The 6,684-nt window shown below is 37.3% G+C and overlaps 1 pseudogene; it reads right to left on the bottom strand.

Annotated features, from left to right (window-relative positions):
• Positions 1-300: 300 nt before the first annotated feature.
• LOC126299463 (peptidyl-prolyl cis-trans isomerase NIMA-interacting 1-like) lies at positions 301-6,006 on the bottom strand (annotated as a pseudogene).
• Between the last annotated feature and the right edge of the window lie 678 nt (positions 6,007-6,684).

The following is a 6,684-nucleotide window of genomic DNA, read 5'->3' as shown; positions in this document are numbered from 1 at the left end:
GTGAGCTTCAATATTTTCGGAATCATGCCCTTGAAGTAACACTGAAATGCTTTTACTGAAACATTACACCTTGGAACCACATCAAAACGACATTTACCTTTCAAAATCATTATAGTGTCCCTCAAATTACAAAATATTTTTACAATATTCTTGAATTAGCGAATTACACGAGTAAAATTGAGGTCACTCTTATAAACTATTACATTTCATTCATAGCTTACACCATAGTCCAGCAGGATTACAATTGTAATATATTCTGAATAAAATTATGTTTGTGTGCACAGTGTACAGCTGCTCTTCCTATGCCGTACATAAGATAATATGAATCCTTGATTCGGTGTAGACTGGTCCACTAAGCTCGCTCACTCTAAGAGCAAATGCAGCCTCTTCAAATGGTTCCTGCATAACAACTCGACCAAATGTGCCCAAGTAACCACCCCTCTTTGCTGAACTGCAGTCTGAATACTTCTGTGCCAGTTCTGCAAATGATGCCACTCCTGTTACAATACACTCACTAAATAACCTGATGAGACATAGTGCCTGCTGTTTGGAGCATGTAATTTTTTTCTTTCTCTAAGAAGATGGCCTCCTTGAGTGCTTATGCTTCACAAGCAAATGACTGCATTCAACTTCTTCTGGGCCACTGATTGGTACTGGGGCAGCAGGTCTGCTGGGAAGATTCCACTGACTCTCATTGGTAAATTTATTAAAGTAATAATACTGTCCATATCTCTTGCTCAAACGTTTTCCCCATCCTGGTGGTAGTTCTTCCTGTTTCATAATGAATCTTAAAGGTAGTTAAATCCCTTGTGGAATTAGTTGTAAATCTGAAACACAGAGAACAATAGCATGGTGAATATCAAGAGTGTGGAATATAGGACAATATATTTGATACCTAGTTCAGGAAAAATTCTACTAAGAATAAAGAATAGATGATTGCAATATATCATTGAGAGCAAATTAGATGAAAATCAGTTCAGCTTCAGAAGGGATAAAGGTACAAAAGATGCAATTGGACTGTTACAAATAACTGAGGAAGATAGACGTTTTTGTTGACTTAGAAGAAACCTTTAATAAAGTTTGACTGTATTTAGGTATTGTGAAGCAGTTTGAAGTTAACTGGAAAGAAAGGAGACTGATAAGCAAGTGTATGATGCAACAAGTAAAAGTAAGGATAGGAGATCAGATGACAGAAGAAATTAAAGTTGATGGGATGGTAGGCAAAGTTGTGGCCTTTCACCAATTTTGCTTAACATCTGTTTAGGTCATTTAGTAGTGATAGTAATAGTAGTAGTAATAGTGGTAGTCATAGTAGTTGCATTTATACATGCATGACTTTTACACAATCAGAAACTGTATACAGACATTTACGTACTTAAAGGTTGCTGATTTGCTTCCATTACATGGACAATAGCCCTATGATCAACTCAGCCTTCCTCTTCAGGTATGTGGACTCCAACCAAACTCTGAACTATAGTTGACATCAGGATGCTATTTATAGCAAAGTTCAATCCTTGATGTGCAGTGTGCCCTTTGATGCTGTTTTGTTTTTCAGAACTCACAATATTTGGTGAAACACGAATTCTCTCAGCATTTTACAGCTGCAGTGGATGTGATTGCCAGCAAGATTTTAACAGAGGACCCCAACCATTAATTAATGCATGGTTATTGGGTTATTTGCTATCTTAATTTTGATAGACTCCTTAATTATACTGTCATAGAAACTTGGTGTTTTCAAAACAATACTGGTCTGATCATATTTTGTTTTATGATTATATTCAAGACAGTACAGTTGATTTACTTGGTTGTCTTATTTGGGTATGTCACTGATGTTCTTTCCATATTTCTTCAATTGTTCTGATGATCTGCCCAATGTAAGACTTGTCACATTCACACAGAATGTGATACACACATGGCTTTCAGAGACCTAGCTCATCTCTAACATTACAAAGAGTACTGCTTATCTTAGTCGAAGATGAGACATAGCAAGTTGGTATCTAATCACACTTCTACGTATCTACTCTCAAGCATAATTAAATTTTTTTTCAGATATTCATTGTGTATCTAATTCAGTTGCACACATAACAGGTTATATGTATGAGAATATGTCAAAATGTTATTTATGCAGAACCTCATTCAAACATATATTTCAATTGTTTATATTTATATTCCTGATCACAATGTTAACTTGACTTTATTATAAACATGAGGAGCTAAAACTTATGGATAAATGAACTTATGACAATAGCATTTGACTGAAAAACAATTTGAGCAAATCAGCAGTGCAGGACGTATTTTTGCCACGCATTCAAATGCAGATATTCCCACTTTCCAGAACATGTTCTGTAATTACCTGTAATCAGTTAATGTACAAAATAATTGACATTGAAGGTTTGTACCCTCAAAATGTCAATCACCTATTATGGTTTGATAACAGCAAGATTCTGAATTTTGACAATATAAATTTATTGCTGTATCTTTTCTGATTCAGACAACACTCTCACTATCTAATTCAGTTAATAATTAAGAATATGAATCATTTTGGATCATAATATATTTATTTTAAGGTTGTTGCCATACTCGTAAATAGGGGATTTCAGATGACCTGTAATAAAAATGTTCCATATGCTTTTGAAAATTAATAACATGAAACATTTTTATAAACCAAAGAATAGTAAAGTCTTAGAATCCATGCAGAATAGCAACATCTAAACCAGCCAAATTTCAAAGCATTATGTAGTTTCAGAATTCACGTTGTGCTCTCACACTAGTCTAAATAGTTACCCCTCCACCAAAACTGGCAGTCGGAAATCATACAGGTAACATCTCCATGTCAGATCACATTAAGCTTGTGACTGACCAGTACATGAACATCAACTATATGTTAGTCTTTGTTAAAGTCTGCATTTAATAATTCTGTGTCGGTTAAGGTTATATTCTGTACCCCGAATTAATACACGCAACAAATGAAGAATATGAAACTGTGTAATATGTTTCTGTATTAAAATCTTGGATGAACTAGTAAATGTTAAACTTGAAATTGCTAATGATCTGCAAACTCCAGTTATGGGATGGTGTTATAAATTCTGGTGACAATATTATCAGTTGTGTTTTGTGCACTGCTACTTTCATTGTCTCTCACTTTACATCATGCTGCAATGAAGTTTCATCGCTACTGTGATAATACTTAAAGATGTGCAAAATGAGAGAACCACATCCCTCTATCTGTATAAACTGTGAATTCTGAAACTGCAACTGGACACATGAGCTTGACCAACAATATGCCCTAGGGCACAGCAGCCAAGCAACATGGACCAGCACAGATATAAACAACACAGCAAGTTGAGACAATGTGGCAATATACAATGTGCCTAGCAGATGATGTGGAGAGGGGGGAGGGAATAACAGTTGACAGTGGCTTCCAATATAAAGACAACACTAGATAAAGTGTTCCTGTTTATTCACTGTAATCAACCATTTTAGTCAGAATGAACAACTTAATCCTAGCAATACCAACACATTTTCCATAATGTGCATAACCAATGGGAGAGGGGCCAAGTGGGTACTTTATGCCCACTATTAAAAAAATTGGAAATAAATTCATTAATTTTTGTTGATTTATATTAAATCATACTTTTCAAAGAGATACTCATGTGTAAGTAAGGTGCAAAATCGGAAAATATCTTTTAGCACACTCTCAGCAGTATCAGTAATGTGTGCTACCTACAGGTCTGTACTTAATACCCAAGGCAAAAAAAAATTAAAATGTAAAATTCATTAATTGTTGTTAAGTTTTACACAAACATACTTTTTAAAGAGATATTGATGTATAAGTAATCTCCTGAACCTGAAAATATTAAATATGACACTCACTGGGGAAAGACACATCTACTACAAAGACTTAAATTTATGGGCTAAGTTTAACTGAAAAATTTAAAACATTTATATAATCTGGTAAAAGAATCCATTAAAAGCAATAAAAAGTTTCCAGAATTCTAAAATATAAAGTAACTGAATAGATAACAATAGTTTCAAGAAGTGGGCCAAAATACCTCCCCCTCCACCCATTTGGTGTTGCAAATTTGAACAGACTATGGAAAAGGTTCCTAGCACAAAAAACTAATTGAAAGAAGCACAGGCAATAGTTTTAATACAAAATCAACAGTAATGACAAAATTTGTTTCATCGCCAACCACAGAAAACAAAAATAGTGATTTTGTTCCACAGCAACACATTCCAGTAATAGTCAACACTCCAATAAAGCAAAGGAACAGAAGAGAGCACAGTGTAAATGTTGTACCTTTTGATAATTTAACTTGTGTGAAAACTAGCATTAAGGTCCCAGTTAAGAATACAATTGATAAGCTGTATTGTTTAAAAATATTTCATCAGAATGTAAGAAGCCTTTTGAATAAAAAAGAAGAGCTGCTGCTTTCACTGCAAGAAACAGCTGACACTGACAGAATTATTCCTGATGTGCTCTGCTTAACTGAACAACACTTGGAAGCCACAGAAATTAATCAGCTACATTTAAATAGATATAAAGTTGATTCTTCCTACTGCTGGAGCAACTTAAGACAAGGCAGAGCGGCAACTTACACATACAATACTATTAGGTCCCAAGTTATAGATGTACACTACTGGCCATTAAAATTGCTACACCACGAAGATGACGTGCTACAGACGCTAAATTTAACCGACAGGAAGAAGATGCTGTAATATGGAAATGATTATCTTTTCAGAGCATTCACACATGGTTGGTGCCAGTGGCGACACCTAAAACATGCTGACATGAGGAAAGTTTCCAACCGATTTCTCATACACAAACTGCAGTTGACTGGAATTGCCTGGTGAAATGTTCTTGTGATGCCTCATGTAAGGAGGAGAAATGCGTACTATCACATTTCCGACTTTGATAAGGGTTGGATTGTAGCCTATCGCGATTGTGGTTTATCATATCGCGACATTGCTGCTCACGGTGGTCGAGATCCAATGACCATTAGCAGAATATGGAATCGGTGGTTTCAGGAGGGTAATATGGATTGCCATGCTGGATCTCAATGGCCTTGTATCACTAGCAGTCAAGATGACAGGCATCTTATCCGTATGGCTGTAACGGATCGTGCAGCCACATCACAATCCCTGAGTCAACAGATGGGCACGTTTGCAAGACAACAACCAGCTGCACGAACAGTTCAACGACGTTTGCAGCAGCATGGACTATCAGCTCGGAGACCATTGCTGCAGTTACCCTTGACGCTGCATCACAGACAGGAGCCCCTGTGATGGTGTACTCAACAATGAACCTGGGTGCACGAATGGCAAAACGTCATTTTTTCAGATGAATCCAGGTTCTGTTCACAGAATCATGATGGTTGCATCCATGTTTGGCGACATCGCGGTGAACGCACATTGGAGGCGTATATTCGTCATCGTCATACTGGCGTATCACCCGGCATGATGGTATGGGGTGCCATTGGTTACATGTCTCGGTCACCTCTTGTTCGCATTGACGGCACTTCGAACAGTGGACGTTACATTTCAGATGTGTTACGACCCATGGCTCTACCCTTCATTCGATCCCTGCAAAACCCTACATTTCAGGAGGATAATGCATGACCACATGTTGCAGGTGCTGTACGGGCCTTTCTAGATACAGAAAATGTGCGACTGCTGCCCTGGCCAGCACATTCTCCAGATCTCTCACCAACTGAAAACGTCTGGTCAACGGTGGCCAAGCAACTGGCTCATCACAATACGCCAGTCACTACTCTTGATCAACAGTGGTATCCTGTTGAAGATGCATGGGCACCTGTACCTGTACACGCCATCCAAGCTCTGTTTGACTCAATGCCCAGGCGTATCAAGGCCGTTATTACAGCCGGAGGTGGTTGCTCTGGGTACTGATTCCTCAGTATGTATGCACCCAAATTGCATGAAAATGTAATCACATGTCAATTCTAGCATAATATATTTGTCCAAAGAATACCCGTTTATCATCTGCATTTGTTCTTGGTGTAGCAATTTTAATGGCCAGTAGTGTATCTAAATCCTGTATTGAACCGCAGTTTGAATGTTGTGCAGTCAAATTAGAGCTTAAACCAGAGTTCCTGATCATGGTAACAGTTTACAGGTCACCTATGGGAGACATTCAAAAATTTTTCTCTCAGCTAGAAACAGTTCTTACTGAACTTTATCTGATTGTATGTAGCAACTTTAACATAAACTTACTCACAAAAAATAACAACCAGAAACTATTAGAATCACTACTGTTAACCTTCAATCTGCTCCTCATGACCTCATTCCCAACAAGAGTATATGGGCACTGCAAGACCCTGATTGACAACCCTAAAACTTGACAGCAGAAAAACAACACATGGCCATTGTAACAAAGTTAAACATGCTAGAACAATAAATGCTGAATCTACTATCTCGTTCAGAAGCAGTTTATGCCATGAACAATGAGAGGAAGTATACCAGGCTGACACAGTGAATGAGAAGTTCAACTCATTCCTAAACTTATTCCTTAAACATTTTGAACCTTCTTTCCCCCAAATACAGATTAACATCAAACCAACCTGTAGTAAAAGGAAAGAGTGGCTAACTACTGACATAAAAATATCATGTAACAAAACGAGAGATCTGTATGTCCAACAGAGGACTAGTACAGACCCAGCAGTAAAG

Source organism: Schistocerca gregaria, chromosome X (assembly GCF_023897955.1).
Source record: "Schistocerca gregaria isolate iqSchGreg1 chromosome X, iqSchGreg1.2, whole genome shotgun sequence".
Lineage (NCBI taxonomy): Eukaryota > Metazoa > Arthropoda > Insecta > Orthoptera > Acrididae > Schistocerca > Schistocerca gregaria.
The sequence above is the reverse complement of the archived record's forward strand: the minus strand, read 5'-3'. Positions and strand labels throughout refer to the sequence as shown.